Genomic DNA, 25,557 nt, shown 5'->3' on the forward strand with positions numbered 1-25,557 from the left:
ATATTTTTTTTTAAATATTCAATTAGTGCGTAGATATACGGGATCGTAACTATATGGATATATGTAGTAATAAATAGCTGAAAGTGTCAAATGTAAGCCCCTTTAAGGCTTTCCCTTGGTGAAGTAAATAAATTTGAAATGGGTAAGATTTAAATTTACTGATGACACCTGTCTTCACTAGTAGGCCGTAAATTTACGGAAACGGCCAAAAAGCACTACATGAACACTTCATTTAATAAATGTAAAATTGTCCAGTATAATTCAGTTATTCACTGCAAATTCAGTGCGTCTTACCCGGTCGTGTCTGTTGTATTAAGTAGAGTGTTCAGTGTGTTCAGTGGTCCGCTTCAATGTAAATTCAGTATATTCATATATTACGTTATGCCAGAGCTTGTCGAAACTACGCAGTCATCACTACAGAAGTTTTATGGTCGTCATCATGAACTCGTGGATCGTTATGGTGTATTCATCTGGACCATGAAAACTGATTTATTCAACGGGTCATAGTTTTCCTTCCTGGTTTGTCTACCCCGGACTTGACTTTTTATGAGCAACTCGGCGAGTGTTTCTAGAAAAGCAGAGGACGCTTACCAGTGCACCTGGTCCATGCTCCCAGTTTTTAGTGGAGTCCCAGTTGCTTATTTCTTTTTTTGTTTTGTATGTATGGTTTCGGTTACTTTATGTTCTTTGTTGTGTATGTCTGTTTTCCATGTCTTGTCTTCGTCCCTGGATTACGTTCCTTCGATTACCGCTATAACCTTGGTTCCCTTGATTACTCTTTTAATTAGTTAATAGAAAAAAATTGATCGTAAATATGCGGACACATGCGGTAATAAATAGCTGAAAGTGATAAATGTAAGCCCTTTTTAGGCTTTCCTTTGATGAAGTAAATAAATTTGAAATGGTATGATTTGATTTTTACTGATAACACCTGTATAAATTATATCATGTATTTACTTTGAGCGATAAAAAAGGTATATTTATTTAAAAAGTAAATAACTCTTAGTATTATTCTTTTCTTACTCATCACATCATGTAATTAGTAATTGGCGTTGATAAAAAAAATATACATGTAACTTTCTTAAATATTTTGAAAGTTAGAGTAACTTCGAAGTTTTTATTTTTTTTATTTGTTTTTTGTTTTTGTTTTTTCGTTTGTTTTTTTTCTGTTTTGTTTTTGTTTTTTTTTGCTTTGTTTTCTTCTGTTTTTGTTTTTTGTTTTGTATTGTTTCTGTTTTTGTTTTTTGTTTTGTATTGTTTCTGTTTTTGTTTTTTGTTTTTGTTCCTATAAAATATCACATCATCCAAGCCAGCTTTTGGTGTTCATTTCAGAATTTTTCAAAAATGTTGTATATATCTTTGCATTGCACATTATATCTGAATTTGTTCATAACAATTCTTTTTTACAGCTCTTGAATGGTTCATACTTCCCAATTACGCCATATTCCCGATCGATTCCCCATTCCCCATTGAGAAGTCCCCATTCCTCAAAGAAAAGTCCCCATATCCGATACGATCCTCATTGAATATTTCGTAATAAATATGTACACTGTCAAATTGAAAATTGTATCTTTAAATTGTTTACCTTTACATTATTAATAATAATAATAATTAATAAGAATTGAATTGAGTACATTTTCATATCAGTAAATAGTAAAAAAATGAATTCCCCCTTCCTCCCCATATAAAATCCCCATCCCCAATACACTATTCCCATCCCCGATCCAAACAATCGGAAGTACTGTAATATAAGTATATATGATTACATTCTTTTTTAGAATTATATACGCGTTTTTTCTATTGAAATAGAAACACTCTACTTTTTACATCACAAGAAACAAGCATAGTTTCTTCGCAAATTTGAGTTATCTTTCTTAATCCGTATTGTGCATCACGTTTTATATCTAAACCGTCTGTTTCCTGTTCAAAACTGCCAAAACCCTATACACTGGAGATAAGGAAAAAAATAGTTCACTTAAAAACAAAAATCATCAAGAAAAAATCAAAGCATTGTTAGTTTTATGCTGTGTTACATGTATGTCCTGTTTGACAATCTCTTTTCATCAAGCCATTTCCAGAAGGACAGTTTTTGTCATTGTCATTTTAAAAAGAATGTAAATTTCAATTACCGGCAAAAAATCTGAATTTATTTAGTTATATTAACACATATTGGTTTCTTACATTGACCAAAGTTAAATAAAATATTAAAAAGAATTGATATAGTTCATATGTTCTCCGAATTTATAAATAATCATAAGTGTTTTTATTTGTTTGTCTGGACTCAATGCAACTTCGTTTGTTTGTTTGTCTTGTTTTGTTTTGTTTTGGTTCGGTTTTTCTTGTTTTTTGTTTGTTTGTTTTTGTTTAGTTTTTCCTTTTGTTTTTGTTCTCTTTGTTCATGATATTTGTTTCTATGTTAAGAATAGAAACAACTATCGAAAAAGCAATAATGTTAAGAATAAGAAGATACAATTTACATATAGCAAAACATATTTATTCATTTAAATTTTTAGATCATAATTTCTATATATTTTACAGATAAGGTATCACATGCGGTAACAACACCATCCCTTAAGTTTAAAACACGGTTACAAAGTTGTGTTAGTTTTTCACAAACGATGGCAGACCGGTAACTAAGATGGCCGACATCACTGAATGTTGTGTTAGGATAGTAAGATATGGTAGATACATGCACATTGCTAGTTGTATGCTTAATGTATGCATATATTTCTGTAGCATCAAGCTGGTTTGTTATTATAGTACGTGTTTTCTTCTTATAACAGTTTCGTATCAATAGAAATAAGTATAGATAATTCTGTGTTTTGTTTTTTTGTACTCTGTTTAAGAATCAGATATAATGTATATATGGTGTAGCACATGAAGGAACACACAAATTTAATTGCATTATCCTAGTATTTATGCGTCATAACCTCTAGAAACAGCCATGAAAGTGTTTATAAAATGTGCCTTCTTAATATTAATAGGTCAAATTAAGTTGAAACAAACAAGCTATGAAAAAATGGCACAAAATATTCCAACACCTTTTCCTTATATAAGCAGTAAAGCAATGTCATAGATGTTTCAGGATCAATTTAAATTGCTTTTCAGTTGTTTTTTTTAAGTTCATTGAATGTAAATTTGAGGCTTTAAAGACCAAATTGAGAAAAATCGTTTGAAACATTGCCTGATTCTTACCCAGAATGATACGTGAATTTACTGTTGTTGTGTCGTAACTTTCAAATCCTTTCTCCTTGATGTATGCATGTTCCCTCAACTAGTGCTTAACTTGTATACACTTATATTAGTAAATAGCTGTATGATGTACTTTTGCGTGATTTTTGCTGCATGTTACTTTCTTTCTTGCAGTTTTTAAATTTAGATACATTTTATACGACAATGATTAAGGTAAGTTGAGGTAAGTCTGTTGTTCCTTTGTTGTCATAGATTAATGCTTGCAATTCAAAATCATTTTACATATCATCAATAGATAGCAATCGCCGTGTGATTTCTATACACTAGAGTTATCCATCTTCTCTTACCAACAATCTATTTAATACGTATGTGGTTTTGTAAATTATTTACTAGAAATATGTTAAGAAGTTAAACATGCATATATATGTAAGTTTTTTGTACGTATCCCTTTGTTTTCATGGGATAAATACAGTCGCAGAAATATAAAATTATTTTTTGGATGAATTGATTCTTAATTAGCATATAAACTGCAGTTAATTTTGTTTTATTGTAAGTTCACTTTGAATAGGACAACCATCAATTAAGCATTAGTTTTAATGTATGATCAGGTTACGCGACATAACCAATTTTGTGCGGTTTACGCTTACGTGGTTGATAAACAAGCGTAGATTGGCCCAAAGGTGGTTATTGTGGCATTACTTAGTCGGAACAAATAAAAAATGTTCATACTTTTCTAATCAATTAAAGTCAAAATTCAGATAATTATATCCCTTAATCAAACCCTTACATAGTTTTGAATTATTTGACCGTACTACGGACTGATTAAGGTAAATGTCGTCACATTACCAAGTTAGTTTATTGAAATAACCTCTATTGCCTAGATGAGAAATAAACAATTAAATTGCATTATTTAACCATAACCCTCATGAGGAATAATGAACAGCATGTGTTATGTCATTTATCGTCCAATGTGAGAGATTCAATGAAGCTGAAATTAATCGTTGGTATTACATAAACGCTTGTCAAAGCACAATTCATCCATCACAATTAAAGGCGGTTTAATTCTTATTTATGAATGTTTAAGAAAACCTGCTGACATCTATGATTGATAAATGAAATTTAATCCGGATTAATTAGAGCTGACATAGTATTGTCAGCCGAAATCTATAAATAGTGCATCAAATTAAGTAAAACAGTTATGTAAGAGATATTTTATAATATATCTAGTTTCATTATTATAATTATGGTTAGTATCATTATTTTCATTATCAGTACAATCATCTTTTTTCCTTTATTTATTTGTTTTATTGAATGCCGCGGTAAATACAACACATTATTCCAAAATAGTTTTGAGAACATCGTATTATTGCTGATATATGTTTTTTTATTTTTTTTTTTAAATATAAGCAAATTTGATTTTTATTCATTAGTTTGTTTTAAAGCAGCTTTGTGTAGTTGGGGAAAGACATAGCAGAAGAACAGGTGAGTGATAAAAGTATGTTATATCAGAAATAAAACACTCATTTATTTGACGATCGCTCTTGTTATAGTCAACAATGAAGTCTGTCCTTCCTAATAAGTGTACACCATAGTGAGTTTTATTGGGTTCGTTCTTTTTGCCTATATTTCGATAAATACTCACGAAGTTATGAAGTCTGAAATCTCAAATATCTATTTCAAATATGAACTGGCCCCGTGCAGGTCCGCGTGTCAAAAATATAGGCCTTCAGCAGCGCTAAGCTTGTCGTAAAAGGCGACTAAATAGTGCTCAAAACCCTAGCCGGGGGCTAGGACGCTCTGCCCATAGAGCAACTGGGTTATGTGCCCCAACTGAGTAGGAACCATAGGCTCCGCCACAGGAGGCTAAATTGCCCGACCCTACCCACCTCTCCCTATTTCCAGTGGCAATCAAAATTCGTCGACCCCATTATCCTTGTGTCCCATCCCATTTTTCATTTCATCATCATTTCATGTTCATTTTATCATCCACTTCATGTTCATCGCCTGAATATAGTTGAAATATTTCTGCTCTGGCGTTAAACCCCAACAAACAAACAAAAATGAACTGCCTAGACACGACAAGTTAAAGGCATGACAGATGTAGAATATAAATATATATATATATATATATTTGGTTGTATTGTAAATTTCCATGCGTATTGCGTATTTATGTTTAATTCTAATATGTCTACGTTATTCCTATGATTGCTGCTTCAATGCACATACATTATATATCATTTTAGAAAGGTTTATACTATATAGGAGATAATACAAAGAGATAATACAAGCCCAAAAACTATGTCGTTATCTATATGTCTCAAGCTTGCCATAGCAAATGGTATGGCGAATTTGTTGGATGTGTGTATTGATATTTCACGAAGGCGACAATATCAAATGAAAACGATAAGGCTGATATATTCTTATCGAGTGCCTGTATCATATTCTAACATTTTAAGGGAAATATAGGTCAAATTGTTTTAGCATAATTGCGTGCCTTCCATCGGTCCATATAGTTTTTATCGTTCACTGATCCATTTTACCATTGACATTCCATCATATAGCTGATAAGGTCCTTTGGATTCTTTTTAATACTAATGATATTTAAACATTTTTTTGCGGGGGAGGGATCATCTTTTATGTTTGACGTTTGTTAAAATTTTGTTTGTTTTTTTTTTGTTTGCTTTTTTTTTGCTTTTTGTTTTTTGTTTTTTGTTTTTTTGTTTTTTTTTTTTTTTTAAGTTTTTTTTTCGGAATCACTGGCATTGACGATTCCTTTTAATTCATTCAGGGTTCTCGTTAAGAGTGGAACATTTCATAACCAGAGTTGAATAATTTATTGATAAAAAGCTATCCCTGTCTGCTTCTAGAAAATTGTCTATGATTTTTTGAAAAAAAAACCTCTCAATTTTTTATTGGTTCAGCATTGTTTATATACATCTTTATTATTTTATCTTTTTTATGTATTACTGGACTTTACTTTTTGTGAGCAACTCGCCGTATGTTTCTAGAAAAAAAACAAAGTACACTTACCCTACCGGTGCACCAGCTCCATGTAACCAGTTTTAGGTAGAATCCGAGTTCCTCTTTGTCATTTGTTACTCTATGTGTATTCTTTTGTCATTTTGTGTTCTATGTAGTGTGTGTCTTTTTTCCATGTCTGTTGCTTGTCCCAGAATTACATTCTTTTGATTTTTGCTAAAATATTGGTTCCCTTTTATACACTTACAAAATAGATTGCACATTACCATTCATGAAAATCCAGTTTACTCATTTCCTTTTGTTTATATATGTGTGTTACTTTGATTATATCATCTTTTCTTTTTTTGGTTGCATGTGTCTTAATGGTTTGTCTGGCGTAGTCCTTGAATTGTGTTTTCATCTACGCTCGAATCACATTACATTCAAACATTGACAAAGTAGACATTCTAAGGATATATATTGCAGGGTGAACAACTTATCTAGAATCTAATATTTCTAGTTCATTGCCCTCTAACCAGGAGGAATGTTTAACAGACACGGGCGGGTTTATTTCCCATGTTAGTTATCAAAATTTCTATTTACTGAGCATAATCATTTGTGTAGAAAATTGACCATTCGCCTAAATGCTTAACCCAGAGTCTTACTATTTATAAGCTCGAAGGCTATACAGCAATTATATATAGTGCAATTAAAGCTTGTGTTATTAAATTACTTGTCATTTGAAGTATATGGAGAGAAAATCGAAAAAACTACTGAAGACATTTCCCTAATAATTATACATCCTATGAAGCATTTTTTAATTTTTTTTTCCTGTTAATGCATATTTTTTGTTTTAATTTTTTTTTTTTTTTTTTTTTTGTTCTTTGTTTTTTTTTTTTTGTTTTTGTTTTTGTTTTGTTTTTGTAATCCGATTTCGATTGCTCTAAACACAATTACTTATTAGCATTAACTTTAATAACACACTATAATGTAGAAACTTATGATTTAAAGTGATTATCCAAAGAACACAAATCAACCAAAATAACATTCATAGCTTCTTAGAACGTATGCAAGACACGAGGATCGAACCAAGAACATGTATGTTACTTTATTTTTTAATTAATCTAACTAAAACCATATGTGAAGCTGTGCTAAGGCAATAACTTCCTTTCTAGGGATTAATTTCCGTTTTCCTCATCCAGAGAGTAATTGAGACGTTGCTTTATTAAGAATTTTTTCTTCGACGATTGACTATAATTAGCGCTGACTTCTTTGCAATGTTTATCTACCAAGGGCAATCATTAAATAGCATTATCTTATTTTGAATTCGATTTTTGATATTAGAATTATCGACAATTTTAGATGAAATCTACCCATTTCTCCTGATCTTGAACAATTACTTTATACTTTCCATGCAGCCATGCTGACTATACTGCCTATATATAAATGATTGACGGTAGAAACTAGTAGAGCCTTAGATTAGGTCGTGTAATGTCTTCCCTCTCAACGAAGAGAGAATCTTTATCAATTATTGACGAACAATAGCAATCGTTTCGTTTGATATCAAATCCAATCAAGCTTCATCTTCACTCCATCGGAATCCAGTGATGTGTACGAGAGCTTATTTAGAAAAAGAGGATTGTCTTTAAAAAGTTATTAGGAATTTGTCATTCGTGGTAAAATTGTGTTAACTTTTCTAAAATTGTGTTTATAGATTATGCATATTGGATTGTAGCAGAGAAAGCCATTTAACGCAAAAAAGGTAAGTACTTTTTTTTATTTTTTTCCATGAATGAATTCAATACGTCCAATCGAAATGATACATATCATCAAAGCCATTTAACGCTTTTAATACACATGATTTACAACTAAGTAGCTATTATAATTTTGGTTATTGATTAACACAGGTTACAAGCATATATTATATTGCCTGAAGATACTGTCCTTCGTTCTTTAGAATAAGTAGATGTTTACCAATTGATGAATAGACCGACAATTACGTCCAATTTGAGACTATAGGATGAGTTTTAGATTGTCTGCCTTATTGATCCACAAAGTAACTATTTAAGAAACATTACTGTATAAGATAGTTTGTAGTAGAAATAGGTTTTTGTCGCAACGCTGAAATAACGTTGAAATATAAGAAAGTTAATTATAGTGAAGTACATTGTAGGTTAGGAGTTACAAATGAATCTATTTACACATTTTATCGTATACTTAGATAAAATTTACCTTTTTATGTATATGCGATATTAGCGTGTAAATCTTATATCGTTTAGCGTTTATCGGATACTCTATATATCAAAACCTCTTTGAGATACATCGCATACTTTTTATCCCACCCGAAGACCTTTAAAACAAAACAAATATCGCAACCCTTCACAGATAATATTTTAAATATTATGAAAACATGTGATATTGGTCACATGACATATCAAAATCTATATAACATGCGGTATTAACCCCAGACCTATATCATCCAGCGGGCCGGTGGCCATTGCTGGAACATAAGAGTCACGGGTTGATACAGCGCATGATACAGATTTTGACATGTAATTTGCAGTATATAATCACTGCAAATATATTTAATCGCAAGTAAGCTTAAAATAACAACGTTTTAGAACGATTTGTCTGCCCTGCACTGACCTTGTTTTATAGTGCGGTAACTAACACTAATACAATGTACTTATTCGCTCATCTTCAGTATTATGGTAGGGCAGAAAGTTCACTTGAAATGATATTATATAGATGACGCACTTTCCCAAAAGATCACAACATTTCTGCCACTCGTGACAAAATCTAATTTAAACTTTTCACGTCCTGCCTTGTTCAGGGAAATGTCTGCAGTCTTGGAAAAAAATGTAAAAAAAGGAATTGATAAAGCACATTTTTCATTAAAATGGCTATTAGCAAATACAACTAAATCCTGTCGAATTGAATGGTTTTTGGTTTAACTAGATTTTTTTTTAAAAGAAAAGTGCATTTCTTTTTGCTCTGCCTTTAACTGTATAACAAACTGCAAAGGGGGCTTCCAGAATAATATTTTTTTTTTTTTTTTTTTTTTTTTAGAATTCCTCATATTAGAAAATTAGTGCAATAAGTTACATTACTACCATCTATCCCAGTAGTTGCAAGATTATTGCCAAGCAAATCAAATTGAAATCAACAGGACCTAAATATATTACCTACTTATTGCAAACAGAATTTATCAGACTCTGGTCAATTTTGAAAAAAAATTACATTTGCTTCAACTTATATTTAATATATCAAATCAAAAATAAAATTGAATCGGTTTTCGATATTTGCTTTCTTAATAAGTGTTGATAAAGGCAAGCTATATCTTTTAGTTTTGATAAAAAAAGTTAACTGTATGAAAACCAAGTGAACCAAGATTCGAACGTTAATAAAAAAAATATAATCCAAATATAACGACTACTATTAAGAAAGACATACAATTCAAAGTATGTAGCATATACAATGAAACAAAAGTAAATGAGCAACTAGGAATCCACTAAAATTTGAGAGGATTGACCAACTTCAATTTGTTTTACTGTTCCTTATATATCAACTGAAATTTACCTTAGCTATATTTAGATACTTACTATATATTGACGTTCATCTTAAAATAAAAGCATTATTCGCAACTTGTCAATATAATATATCCACATGACATTCGCTAATGGACATAGAAGCCCATAGGAAATTTGTTATAATTCAGGAAATTCTGTCGTTTTTCTTTATTAACAGATGTTCTTGACAGCATTTTTACCAGGAGATATCGTGTTGCCTTCCCGGAATGTATCTTCTTTTCATATTGATTAGTTTAAGACTTAGCCATGTAGTGGTGACTATTGAAAAGATTAAACTGTTCCTTTTTTTCGGAAATGTGTATGCATTTCTCCTAAATGCAAGTTTTGGTGTCCAATTATTTTTTGGGGGAATCTCATCGCTCGTCTCTCCACATTTCTTGTAAGAGCTATCCCTCCTTAACCATTCAAGGTGTATTTATGACATTTTACTTATAAGTTAGAAATTTGTAGTCGAAAATCCTCCTGCACCGTTCAAATGACTTTTAAGACATTTAATAGGAATGTTGGGAATCATATTAAGATGTGCAAGTAGGACTAAAGTTACTATCGTTGGACTATAAATGAGATAATTGAATGTTATGTACTAAAGCGGGATCACTTTTTGGGAACTTGCTCACTGTATTTTCTGTTTTTTTTTCTTTTTAATTTATACAATTGAAGATGTTTAACTCCTTCATTATTAAAACTATAACGGTGACTGTTTACATTTGTAAATGCAAAGCTTTAAGCACAGACCTTTTTTTATTTTTTTAACATTTTTTTCAATAATTGATTTTGTTATGGCTTTTTCGCAATTGATAAAATGTACCATCAGTATATATGGGGAGGTATAATTGCATTTCTATATATGGTCTATATCTGAACATGTTGACGTCTTTGGAAATACATTGGGGAATTGAGGTTTAGTTGCTTTTCTTTAAGACGTATCAATTTATACTATGATAAGAACTATGTCAATTTATTTGATGTAGCCGAACTTGTACTTGAAAAAAACTCCATCATGTATTTAGCTTATTTGGATTAAACAGCTAATTATTACAAACAACGTATTGATCAATGACACAAATATGTTTGAAGAGATATAACCTATATTTATTGACAAAAGTTTCGATAACATTCATATATTTTTTTAAATATTGCATGTATCTTAGTTTGTAAGAGATGATCCATTGTTTAATTCTTTTCACTTATCGATAGCCATTTGTTTCTGGTCATTACCCATCTTCATTTAAGATATTTTTACTAGATGATCACGAACTAGGCTGTTCAATTTACTATTTGATATTTCATCTTAGCTTGTAGTCAGAAAAAAACGATATCAGTGAATCAGATAATTATCTGCCAAATAATCTGGAATATTTAGCTATCGATTTCTGATTTCGTGTTTGCAGATTAAATTACGCGTCCTAATGACAGATCATTTCCTTTTGCTATTTGCGCTTCTGAAGTTACTCGGAAAGAATATGTCTGTGATATTTTTTTCTCAGACGGTTTCAAAGTAGATTATTTTATACAAGAAATTATTGTATCTAGCTATGTAACTTTCATACTTAAACTACGATTTGCAATTAACTATTGTTTAACCAACATTTTTAATATTTTTTAAATATGTTTTGATATCACACGGTGAGGCAATATCCTTTTTTTTTCATAATTACGGAATATCAGCCATATTAGCAAATTTTTAATGGGATGTAATCTATCAACACATGACAAGTTGGTTAGCATTCTCATTCCACAGGGACGAACAAAAAACAGTTTTTGTTAATACTTAAGCTATTCGAAAAAAAATATATTTAAAAATATCCAAGTATAACCACATACAGTTCAAATAATACAAAAAATTAGATTTGAAGTCAAATAATGTCCTTTGCTCCAATGGGATATAGAGTTACTTCCTTTGCTTTATTTGTTTTTAAATTCAAAATCGGAAAAAAGTACATGTAATATGAAATATGAATTTCTTTGCTGTTAATCATAATGTTGAGTGAGAAGAGTCAGCAGCGTTTAATTGTATTCTTATTGTACATCCAGAAATTCGACTTTCTTGTTGCCATATCCGGTGCAGAGATTAAACAATTATGGGGAGCCTTGTGGGAGACAATACACTTAATAAATAGAAATATGCAAGTATTTGAGTAATTGATGAAAAAGAAGTATAGGCAAAAATGACTGTATCGAATATATTTTCTAAAAAAATATATATTTATATGTGGGAATTTAAACACTTTTCTTTTTATATAAAAATGATGTTTATCGTATTTCAAGTCCTATTCACATAATTGTTTGATCAAAATTGACTAAGGATTGAGATCATTTAGAATTTTTTAGATCAATTTCAATTAAAATACTGTAGGGTAATTTCTATCAGTAGATAACCGAAACTTGCTAATATCTAAATGATATATTTTCATATTTATATATATCATTTCTTGTACAATTTTTTTTTTGTTATTTGAATAAATTGTAACTTTAAACATCAAGTAATTTATACATTTGAAAAACTTTAATAAACTAAAACAAAAAATAATACTGTGAAACAAAAAATATCTAAAATTTTTTAAATTATTTGTCAAACTTGATAATATTATTAACAAAATAACGCATGAAAGCAGACTACAAACCATCAGGGTCATATTTTTCTTCATTTTGTAGACATCTGTAAAAATTTATATATCCCAAAATTAGCTTAATTTTGTCTATTGTGAACTTTTCTATCAGTAAATGCTGCATATCTATTCATTTCCATTGATTTTTTTTCTAAGTGAAATGTGTTTATGATGAAAGAAGAAATATTTTATACTTTAATCCTAATTTCGGTGATTTGATACATCGCATCTACCCAAAAGAACTTGAGATAAAGGATACTACAGACACTGTGAAGTCAGCCTCATATCTTGACCTACACCTAGAAATCGATGGTAAAGGAAAACTATTGACCAAATTTTACGACAAACGTGATGACTTTTCATTCAGAATTGTCATTTTTCCTTTCATCTGTGGTAACATCCCTTCGGCACCTGTGTATGGAGTGTTCATATCACACCTCATACGTTATGCCAGAGCTTGCCGAAACTACGCAGACTTTTTGTATCGCACTAGAACTCTAACAGATAGGCTTCTGGAACAGGGTTATGTTGCTACAAGACTGAAGTCATCACTACGGAAGTTTTATGTTCGTCATCATGAACTCGTAGATCATTATTGTATATCCATCTGCACCATGACAACTGATTTATTCAACGGGTCATAGTTTTCCTTTCCTCGTTTGTCTACCCCAGACTTGACTTTTTATGAGCAACTCGGCGGGTGCTTCTAAAAAAACAGAGGGCGCTTACCCTACCGTTGCACCTGGTCCATGCTCCCAGTTTTTGTGGAGTCGAGTTGCTCATTTGCTTTCGTTACTTTGTATGTATGATTTTAGATACTTTATGTTCTTTGTTGTGTATGTCTGTTTTCCATGTCTGGTCTTGTCCCTGGATTGCATTCTTTTGATTGCCGCTATAACCTTGGTTCCCTTGACTACTCGTCCATGTGTATATTCTACATTTTTAAAAGGGATTAAATAATATAGCATACAGAGGAATAGGAACAGTTGGAAATGTTCTATGTTGAGTTTAAAACTTAAAACTTACATCGAATGCCGGAAATTAACCATTGTTATTGTTTTGATAAAACAAGCAGGTTTCAGTGTCGGCAACCTCTGACCTCTGACTCAAGCACATGCGATCAGTTACGTACAAAAATGATATGAATAATACACGGAAACTAGTTATACATCGGCAATAGGTTCAAGCAGTATAAGTTGTTTTAAGGAGTTATTGTTCTATGGAGAAATTACATCAATCAGGTGGAACACACTGCAAAACATGTGACAATGGACATTTCTATTTATCCAATCATTAAGCTTGTTACTTCTAAAATGAGATTATACACATATAATATACAAAACATATCCAAGCGAAGTAATAAAAAGTCAAAGGTTATCCTTGATATTCTGAATACATATTTTTTTTCGAATTTGCAGGACGTCCCATTAAATCAAAATTGTCGTAGTATGAAATTTGTATCTATATTTAGTCAGCTTTTTTTTTCTCCTTAAAACAATAGCGTACTTTTAAAACAATATAATTGTAGTCCAGTCCGGGTAATTAAGATTAACAATCAGCATTTAGTTGTATCAACCTCTATTGACTTTCAATAATCTATGACATGTAACTTTCAATTATCTCAGCTACATGAACAGCTAGGCCTTATATAGTTCAAAATGTTTTGAAAGAGTAATCAAAGGAACCAAGGTTATAGCGGTAATCAAAGGAATGTAATCCAGGGACATCGACAAGACATGGAAAACAGACATAAAAAAACAAAGAACATGAAGTGACTGAAATCATGCATACAAAGTAACAATCTGTTTTTGATGTTGGTGCATGCATCCTTACGTTATAAAGATGTAACCAGCGATCGTTGATCTCCGTTAATAGTGTCAATGTTTGCCTATCCGCCCATCTCAGACAGTGTAATAAGCAGTGTCAATGATAAAGAACTGACCATAGCTAAGGCTTAATCGGTTAAATGTAGATAACAAGACTACTGGTGATGTCTGGTTGTCAGTTCGAGTTGTCAATTATCTATTTTACCTACAATTAAGAAACCTTTTTTATTTCGTTAGTTCAATAAACTCTTTTTTTTTCCTCAATAGGTTAAATTTGTTTTATTATGTGAATTTTATAATTGAAATGGTTCAAAAGTTGCCACATTTTAATGTGATCCTGTATGTATTTATAATCAAAATCATCAGTATTGTATTTCCGAAACATTATTTACAGTGATTGCAGAAAAGCCTTAAATTTTGTCAAGAAACTAAAATGTAGAACTACACTAACGTTATTTATCGTTCCTTTTACACTAAAAGTTAAATTTTATTTTTCATCTTCGTACACCGTACATGTATAAGTTATTAGACCTGTCAGTCGGAGCACGCTGTGCGTTTTTTTGAAACACTGAAAAATTAATAGTTTCTTTTATTTATACATATTTTGGATATCCATTTCAATATACCTTTTCCATATTTACGGCAATTTTTAGCAAATTTTCAAAGGAAAGTAACCAACCAGCTCACGACAAACTAGTAGGCGGTCTCATTTGAGAAAGAAAAAAACATATATTTTTCCTTTGACACTTTTATTATTTCGCTTCATTAAGAACATCATTGAAATGAATTAAATTTAGTTATTTTTAAGTCACCCAGGTAAATACCGGAGCTCAAACTAAGAAAAGTATTTGAATTTTAAGTATACTGTTGTCCATCGCTCGAATCGGACAGTAAACTAGGCTTATAGGTTGGAGAGTTACTTTCCATTGCTTAAAATTAAAAACAAAGAAGTCAAAGTTGGGAATATGAAAAAAAAATCTTGAAAGGGTTCTCGCCTTCCTCTTGTCTAACCTACATCTCTATTCTCTCAGTGATGGTTACTTCGTGAACTATGATTTTAGAACAACACTTACCATGCTAACGTCGTTGTTGCGATATCGTTCACAGAATCCCGTTTTGGTTTGATCATCACTGTTCAGGCGCTTCATATTGGATTTTTATCTTACAGTAATTTCATCATGGTTCAAATAATTTAATAAATATATGAGAATTCAAGTTTATTGCATTCGACATTGCATAAGAACAGACGTCCCAAGAGAAAAAAGTGTGTGTGTGGAACAAGGATTAAATGTTTGATTCAATTTGTTACAATTGATTTTGAATTTCCAGGGTCTCATAAGACATAGATATTTTTTTCTACATAGGGATGTAAATTATTTGCTTGAGGAGAAACCGGTTAATCGTTTCTTTTTTATTTTCATGTGTAATATGAATTTAAATGAATACTATAATTATTTTTACAAGCACTCTCTTTGACAGAGTAATAACCCTTGATTGCGAAAATCTTGTTTCTTCTTCAAATATTATCTCATTACTTTGATGTTTATACACTATCAAATATTTAAATCACTTTAAAAGTGACCGCCTCGTTCCATTAACAACAAAATTCAAATTACCCTCCATATCGCACATTGCATTCAATGTTTCAAAATAATAAATTCATTACAAAAAGAAAGAAAAATCTTAATATTACAATGATAACTGTTTAAAAAGTATCGCATTACAAAAAAGTGAAAGTAGCAACATTTTAGGAATTAAACCAGAATTAAATGAAATGCTGGCCTTGAACCGATCTGTGCAGCGATTTGACGGGTCATTGACCACCTACTGTTTGACTGCTAGGGGATCGATGACTGATCTGATCGCAGTTTTGTTATGTAAAATGACTGTTTATCTATTAAAATAAAATAAATGTCAAATAAAAGTATAAATTGATGTTTAAATCTATTTAACTACGTAAATATGTCTAAAATTGACAATGAAAACAACAAAAACCGTAAACTATATTGACCGCTCTGAGGTCACCTAATGCGATCACCGGTTTAATGGATTGGTTTGACGGATCGATGACATATCGGTAACGGATCGGTGATTGTTGACCGATTGCAATTTTTGTTGCATGGATCGGTTCAACTAATGTACATGTAGAATGTAATAATTAATCACAAAAGGTCCAAATGTTGGTCTTACATCCGTCGCCAACGGCAAATGAGACCGTAAAAAGAATTATTAACTTTCTATACACGACGGAAAATGTAAGGGAATCGTCATTTGATAATAATTTTAAGTTTGAAAATAATATCCAACAGACACAAACGTGAAATAGAAATCGCATGACTGTATCGTTCATTGTTTGCTTGCTACACTTCATACTTATGAATAGAATGGTAAAGGGAAACAGTGTGGTTAGTACATATACATATCTTCATTAGTTATCAAGTGAATAAATCTATATTTGCTATTATCATTATTTCTTGACAGGGTTATGCATACTTTACAAGTTGATAGTCCAATGATTGACTTTGTGATAACATATAATCATGTAGATTATTAACAGGGTAATGATGAATAAAACCAAGGCTTTGATATTTTTTGTGAATTAATAATCTGCTCATTTATCCTTATTTGGTACAGGCACTACAAAATGAAAGTTGGGTTAAACCAGGTCTTCCACTCTTCCGTTGCGGCTCAATGTTTCCGGTGTTTACCTAATACTGCCATTTGTTATACGGACTTTCCTTTTAGACGGTACCTTTGGACTACTGCTTAGATTTTATCATTTCGGTAATTTTGTGTTTACCATTTATTTATAGTTACTAACTTGATGTGCACCAAAAGTACACGCTTGAGTTTTTTTTAAACTTACTTTTGTTCTTTTTTGAATTACGAAGAGCTTGTAAATCTGTCATAGTTAAAAGTCTAGACATTTCCTTTTTAGACTTAAGTCGTACGTATTTATCTAGTTTTTTTTTTCTTTGTCATTATAATCTCCAGTGGTATGTCTTGATCCAAGTGCTTTTGTCTGATTGATCATATTGAGTGGATTGACATTTTCAAGCCAGATGAAAATTATTTGCTCGTACACTTAAGGTACTTATCGACATACTCCAAACCCAAAACGGACTTAGATTTTCCACTGACGTGGCTGGGAATAATTATTATTAATACATTTTATTTATTTGTTTATTTTTATTTTTATTCTTGTTTTTAGTTGTATTTTACAATTTTCATTTCAAGCTACGCGATCCTTGTAATTATTTTAAGCCATACTTCTTTTTTTAAACTCGAATGACAGTAGACGTGTGACGGACAGGTTTAAACGAACGTTGTACACTCATTCTATTTCTCAATATTTGGCAACTGAAAAACGATACAAATTATAGCTTGACGAAGACACATGCGTGATAACTCCGCCAGACCTAGGTGAATAATAAATAACTTGGAGGAAAAAATGTTCTGACTGTTTACATTGAAGAATTTTATTGCTTTATTGAAGACAACTAATAGAAAGAAGTGCTTTGGACTGGACAAAGTATATAAAACCCTCAATTAATTATCACTATCTGATAAATGTGGCACGAAATCGTGTCCTTCATGAAATTACTATTGTATATCATTGTGTTTTTAATTCCTTTGATTGACGAAGACGAAGAATACCATAATAAAAATATGGAAACAGATTTCTCCCTAATAAGTCTGTGTTTTGCACTTAATTTTTCAACAGCAGTGCGATAATTAAATTTTCTGCAGAAGATTTCCCGCCATTTTACATTACCCAAATGCTCGTTTTAGATAGTGTTGAACATTGTGATGTTGCCATAGAAAGGGGAGAAGTAACTTAAATCACTCATTACTGTAGGAGTTATATGTAACCTTTATCCCATAGGTAAAGGAAAAAATCAAAAAGTTAATCTGTTGTAATATTATAAAAAAGAGCAAAAAATGAAAATAGAAGTAATAAAAGGATTTCAACCAGTAAAAAAACAGAATAAAAAAAGTCGACTACATCGAATTTCTCTGGTCCACGCTCCCAGTTTCTGTTGGAGTTCGAGTTGCTCATTTGCTTTTGTTGCTTTGAATGTATGGTTTTGGTTACTTTATGTTCGTTGTTGTGTATGTCTGTTTTCCATGTCTGGTTTTTGTCCCTGGAATACTTTCTTTTGATTACCGCTATAACCTTTGTTCCCTTGATTACTCTTACAAATGCTTGACATTTACTCAGATTTTTATTCGAAATAAAATGCTCAACACTGTTATCTATCAGCTACATCGTTCTTTTGTCAAACGATCATTTAATGTCTAAATAACTATATTTCAGTTAAGTGCTTATTTTAGTATCGCATGTGGGCTATATAACCTAACTCCTTAAAGAAAACAGATATCAAATGAGACGTTAAATTTGATGAAAATCAATGAAGTGTTTCATATGTTATAGTAATATTGAGGAACCTTAATTTCTTTTAGATAACCTGAATTAATCTATAGCTGTTGAAATAGGTGTAGAACATATACATGTACATGTAGTTCTGTCTTTGATTAAAAAAAAACAATTAATTTGATATCAGTTTTAAAAAAATAACATAAAGGAGTAACTGCGAGACTTATGAAAGCAAATACTGATTTCCTGAACCTTGAAAACAGTTCATTAATTATGCAAATTTGCATTTGCATAAAATATACGATTTATAAAGCAAATGCGAAAACTTCTACTCAAATACACACTTGAAAAATATGGAAAGCGAAAAAAAATAAAATGTTATCATATCATGTGATTTGTTGATGTATCAAACTGTTATTAGCTTGTTAGCCACCATAACATTTATTTTCCCTTTTCTGTCAAGCAGTTCCTCTACATAGAAACTAAAAAAAATAGAGTTAACAAGTTCATGTTTGCTTCCAATACTTATAAGTGTATATCTGAGTAGAAACTTGTAAAAGGTTCTACTCAGAGACGATTAAACAACATTAATTTGACTAACTAAAGTCAGCAGACAAGGCCAAAGCAATTAATTTGTATAAATGACCACTGATTCTGTCTTATCAGCTCTGTAATAAATCAGTCCTTCACCACTTAATGTTTCTTTTAGTATTTTGCACCTTAGATGTATTTTATTGGAAAAGTGGGAAAAAATGGGCTGTCGGTTTCTTTCTGTTCAAAACACTAATGTTATTATTGAAATTGACTTGCCATAAATACATTATTTTATGTATTAAAACATGAGAGGATGTAGACTGTTTTTTGTATCATTTGTTATTTTTGCATTTAATTTCTGCTTTCTTACTTTTTGTAAGATCATTCCTACAAATATTAAAGTAACACACGTGATAATATAAAACATCTTAACCATTTTGATCAAACAAAGTGCCCAAACTAAACTGACCAATACCCGATGCAATAGATCAGTACTTGTTAATGCGTAAAATAAATTTGCTTTATTTACAATTTGAATTTTGTTCCAAACCATACATATTGCTTTCCTTCTGTGTATATTCATATCTCATCTTTTTCCTGTGCACCACTCTGACAACACTTGCGTTTCTGTATTCAGCATGTGGGCGAAATCTTCAAAAAAGATGCAATCACTATTAATGAAAATGTATGGCAAAAGAAGTGTCTAGATAACTCTGTGCTAATTCCTGCATTATCGTTTCTGTCATGCAATAGTTATCAAACAATATAAATGCGTTATATTCATCGGTCAAAGATTAAAGCAAACTTATACTTATGTTATACCGTTGTGATCAATGTTTTAAAAGTACATGTTTCTGTTCAATCGTTAAGTAAATGTAATGATCGGTGATATTTTTATCCAGGTGGGTTTGTCTTTGTCATAACTACTCTTGTTATATTGAAAGACGAGTAAATGATATTTTAAAGTACAAATAAAAAAATATTTAATTTCGACGAACCAATTTAAATCAGATCAATGAAACACTAATTTTTTTTTAAATATATGAATGTCTAAAAGGCGGGATATTGCAAAGAAAATCTTCCTGCTAACTCTTGGGTAATTGCTTTGTTTGTTTAAATTTCTGTATGAAATAAACATAGTGCAAGAGATCAATTTCGTCATTTCAATAGATAGCAGTGAATTACCCCATGTTAAACTTTGATTATTCTTTTATGTAATTATTTTCATTGTCTGGGCCTTTAATGACTCATTTAAAAGTATGTTTACGCTTGTTGAAGATCGTTTTGTGATCTCTGATTGTATTACATATTTTGAATTAAGGTTATTTGCTAGTGAATTTGTTGCATTTCACCATATCCTTTACTTTTTCTAAGTTACTCTGTGTTATCTCCCGTTAAAACTTCACACCATTTTTCACCTGCGACCGACCATATCTTCAATTATAAGTTATCCGTTTAAAGCATCCGTTAAACCTTAGTGTCCTTTTGCACTCGTAATCAATTTATTATATTGCACCTGGTGATTGATATTTGATTCAGTTTCCGAAATGTATGATAAAGACTTTATTAAATAGTTTCAATAGTGATGAAGCATAAAACGATTTAAAAAATTAAACAAACGTTGACACATTTAGTCTCAGCTACACCCCAATTAACTTTATGAAATTGCTACTATGGCATACGTAGTTTTTAGAAGACTGATTAATATCCATATAAAACTAATGGTAGTGTTGTAATTTCAAAAAAAAATCCTAACTGATTATGTTTTCTTTACACTTCATTACCCGGTAATAAGTAATTTTTAGTAGTTTGTATTATACAAATTTTCTTGTATCATTTGTAGCTATGCAACAATCGACAATCTTGAAGTCATTCTTTTGGTGGTACTTTTCTTATCCTCAATTTCAATAAAAAATTAATTCCAAACTTGTATTCGTCATTAGAATAAATGAAAGTCGGCGCAAGATGTATTATCATTCGAAAGTACAATTGAATATCGAAGGGTACTAATAAAAATGTCGTCAATTTTTTTCAGTAATCCGTAGAAAACAGACGGGGTCAAAATCGTCGGGAACAAATATCGATTTTGTCTCCTTACCATGATTTATGACAATTAGTTCGCTCATTTAAAGACAAACTTATTGTTTAGGGGTTCCATAATTACACTGATGTAAAGGACATATATAAAGTGACGCTGACACAGTGACCTATATCAAAGGGAGAGTGCAAACGGATTAGTATCAAATCATTTTGTTTGATTTTTAAAATACTGTAATGGCATGTATATTTTGTAAATTAACTAAAATGTTTTGAAGTGTAATTGTAGAGGATTCAAAACACAATTAGTTGATGTCGATTACTTTCACAAATAATTTATATCCAGGTGAATGTAACAGTGTTAACGACAGATAACAGTAAAACCCGGAAAAGACACGTTTTACTATTACCATACATATACATTGTATTTAAACATATGCTTTACCCGAAGGCTGTGCTGCCTGTTTATATTGCAATATAACAGAACTTATTGGCCTGGCCGTCGTGGAAGTGAGAGTTAAACGCGATATAAAACTTCGTGCAAGTCTATTTCAAGTCGGATATGCTGGTTTCAAGTAAGCAACATTGCAACACTGCGATTGTTTTCAACTTCCCAGATCTTGCCTTTATATTGATATATGTTCGATTTAAGGACACTCAACCTTTTACTACTTTTATTTTCTATTGCCCTTAACTGAATTAAAAATGACTGTGATACACGTTTTGCAGAAGGGAATACTGCATTGTAGTAACTGCATTTTAATAATTTTAAAAAAAAACTTAGCCTGTTGTCAAAGAGTAATCAAAAGAACCAAGATTATAGTGGAAATATACATAAAGACACAAAAACACATAAGTCGAATTTGTGTCGTTTTTTGTAGATGGTGTTTTTTACAATGATGTATTACTATGTCAGTGTGTACTGGTCACTAGACAACAACTGGAAATACAAGCTTTTTGTTGATATCTCCATTAATGTTCCAGGATCCTTTTCTGCTTAGGTTTTGTTGCATGCACTTTCTCTCATTCTCTGATGAATTTACTCTAAACTTTGTCATGCTCCCATCTATATATTCCTGCGCTAAAATGTGAAGCTAGTAACGCTGTCGGTAAAGATATGAACAGGGCATCATATAGAAATTTTTTTGAATAATAATCCAGTCAAAATATCGAAGGTTATTCAATATCGCTGAAATTTTATATTCTTTACCAAACTATATATAGTCATTTATATTTATGTGAAACCCTAATTATTTTGATGAACATACTTGGCTTATGAAATCTATACCTCAACGATTGGTTTTGGTAAATCTAGTTTTGGAATAAAAAGTGTTGATGAATTCGTAATAAAAATGGAAAACGAAAGCAAGAAGGCAGACAATGTCTAGTTTTGTTCTGTTGAACGTTAATGTTTAACGTTGTTTCAAAGTAAATCGCAATTTAGATTTAAATACACAGACTTTTGTTTTCGTCACCACAGAGTTTTATGGTCGTCATCATGAACTGTTAGATCGTTACGGTGTATCCATCCGTGCCAAAAAAAACTAATTCATTCGACGTGTCATAGTTTTCCTTTCGTCTACCGTCTACCCCGGACTTGACTTTTTATGAGCAACTCGGCGGGTGTTTCTAGAAAAGCAGAGGACGCTTACCCTACCGGTGCACCTGGTTCATGCTCCAAGTTTTTAGTAGAGTCCGAGTTGCTCATTTGCTTTTGTTACTTTGTATGTATGATTTTATTTAGTTCATGTTCTTTGTTGTGTATGTCTGTTTTCCATGTTTGTTCTTTGTCCCAGGATTACATTCTTTTGATTAACGCTATAACGTTGGTTCCCTTGATTATCTTCCTAGGTATATAATGAAACATTTTGATAAATAGAAAAGTACATTTCCATCAAGTGTGGAAACCTAATCTAAAAATAAGACCAAAGTTTGTTTTTGTTTACACGTACGTCAAAAAACAAAACAATGTATCAAAGATGAAGATAAAAACTGAAAAAGGGAGATCCATAACGCTGGATCAAAGACAAAACCAGGGAAACAAACTGACCAGAAAAACCACACAACTACTAAACGAAAGTCAGAATCCTTGAAGAATGAATGAGTGAGAGTGGCACAACGTAAGCACAAAAAATAATCTTAAATCTAGATGTATCCAAAATTTGTATGACGACCCGACGTTATAAATTCCAAGGTGATCAATGTAGGGATGTCAATTCGTCTCCTTTGTTTACACCAAAAAGTCGAAAACCTGTCACTTCTGACTCGATTTGTCATGACAACTTATTGTTTTCCAATACATCTATTACAATTAACGTTCGGGAAGGTTCAAGGAGCGAACTTCGTCGAAGTTTCCTATAAATAAATTTAACACGTAACAAAGCATTCGTCAATGCAAATATGTTTTAGATAGCATGTTTCTTTTTTGTTTTTTCTTTTCTTTGTTAATTTTGTAGTGATCCTTACTAATAATGAAAGTAAGTCACGGCAAGTATTGCTTGATGATATATTAATGCAGAAGGAACAAATTCGACTTTGCTGTAAAACTATCAACTAAAAATGTTAGTAAAAAAAGAGAAGGTGCAATTTTATCTGTAATTTTAATATAAAAAGTTTGACGAAGTATTCTTGATATATATTTTTTCGGCAAGTTTATAGTTTTCCATTGCGTAATTGCCTGAAATTTCATACTAATACCGATATACTAAAACATATCAACGCTTTTCATTGGCAATGTTGCGTCAAATCGACTGTGAAGTCGCCGATAAACAGTAAAACACATATTTTACATGACGATAGGCCAAAATTTATCGTCCCATTATGCTCACTTTGAAAAGTCCTGCCTTCAAAACTGCAGTTATTATGTAAATCGTCTTCAACTACTTGTGTCGTTGTCTCAAGCACATTTTCTCTATATATTCTTAATTATATGTGCATGTATAGAATTTTTTAAAGCTGTAGAACTTGATGAACTACGGTTGCATAAAATAATGTTTTCTCTCCTGTTCTAGATAAAACAATCCAATTTTTTAAACATTCCAAAAATATATTGAACTTATTTTGTCTAGACAGTTAACTAACAATGCTATTCAATGCATCGATGTATTGAGTTTTCAGATTTTTAACGAACTTGATCATTTCCCCAAGTATGTATCAAAATTCAGACATAGCTTCCTTGATGTTTTTTTTTTCATTCATAACATGCTTCAGAAAGGCATGTATTGAACGAAAATATATTTTTTATCAATGCGTAGATATTAAGTCTCATGGAAGTAACTTTATTCGGTTGTGCAAGTTAATGTTGACGATTAAAAATAAAAAAAAAATGTGTTTCTGTGTGTTTATATTGGATGTTTGATATTGTACGTTTTACCCCTCGTAAGTTGTATTTCTTTCTTGTTTCTTAGTTCTACGTAGAGCAATTGAATCCGATAAATTCCTGTCAGTATGCCACAACAAATACATTTCAGCCTCATATGTTAATTAATTTAATCAATATCATGTCGATTTCAATTAACATCTAAATGACAGAAAAAGATATCCTCGGAAATATCTAACAATAGACGGCATTTGTAGAGATTAAATTAATAAAAGAATACAGCTATCGTTCATTATATGTTTCTCTGGGACAAAGGCCAGTTGTCCTTACATTCAAGTACGAATATCCGAGTTGATGTACACAGAAACTAATCGAACATAACCTTTTTTGGATTAATGTCAATGGTTGGTTTGACAAAAATCTGTTCAAAAGAAAAAAAGATAATTTTATGGATATGTATATTTATATGGTAATATAGAGTTACTTTACGTACGTATTGTGAAATGTTCACACCTTCATTTCCGAGAACTAAGTACTTTCTTTTGGGTACCCTTGTATCGCCAACAACCAAAATTTAGAAGAGAGCAGAACTGAACTTGGAAGTTTTTACTGAGACCTCCACAAGCGACATTTTCCCCACTTCAAGAGAACATATTCATACTCAGGTTTCTAGAAAAAAAAACTATTCAATATTTGTAAGTGGAATATTTTACTCCTTTTTTAGAAAGGATTTAATTTTTTTTTATTTCTATATTTCACAATATTTAGGTCCGGAAAGGTATTTTGGACCTATAATTGAAAATACCTCCAATTTGGAGATTTATAAAAACAAAATCAGACTTACTGCAAGATTTGCTTACAACTTCACAACATATTTGCCACAAAATGTTCTTTCTGCATTTTAGTGATAACAGAAATTGTAATTACAAAAGCAATGAAGCTCCGAGAATTAATGTATAAAGAAATTACTTAAGGTATATAAAAGTGTTTTAATGCCATAGAATGAGATAAAGACTGCTTTTACCAATGTTTTCAAAACGCATTAACTTATCTATGAAAACGCCAGTGAGGTTTTACGTTGTATGGTCATTAACGCAAACGGGATGCAATTTTG

The 25,557-nt window shown here is 31.1% G+C and overlaps 1 protein-coding gene across 4 annotated transcripts in view; it reads left to right on the forward strand.

The window, feature by feature from the left end:
• Positions 1-25,557, forward strand: part of LOC148613927 (suppressor of lurcher protein 1-like) — a 189,477-nt gene that overhangs the window by 16,579 nt on the left and 147,341 nt on the right. For 3 of the 4 annotated variants that reach the window (XM_088587632.1, XM_088587637.1, XM_088587636.1), the window contains exons 3-4: positions 2,539-4,674; positions 7,865-7,912. The gene's annotated coding sequence lies outside the window, so the exon portion shown is untranslated. Of the gene's footprint in view, positions 1-2,538; positions 4,675-7,601; positions 7,913-25,557 lie in introns of those variants that run through there. The other variant, XM_088587633.1, reaches the window with a different exon arrangement.

The sequence above is a fragment of the Perna viridis genome, chromosome 6 (assembly GCF_037379345.1).
Source record: "Perna viridis isolate PV_CMFRI_1.1 ecotype Kerala chromosome 6, ASM3737934v1, whole genome shotgun sequence".
NCBI classification, from domain to species: domain Eukaryota; kingdom Metazoa; phylum Mollusca; class Bivalvia; order Mytilida; family Mytilidae; genus Perna; species Perna viridis.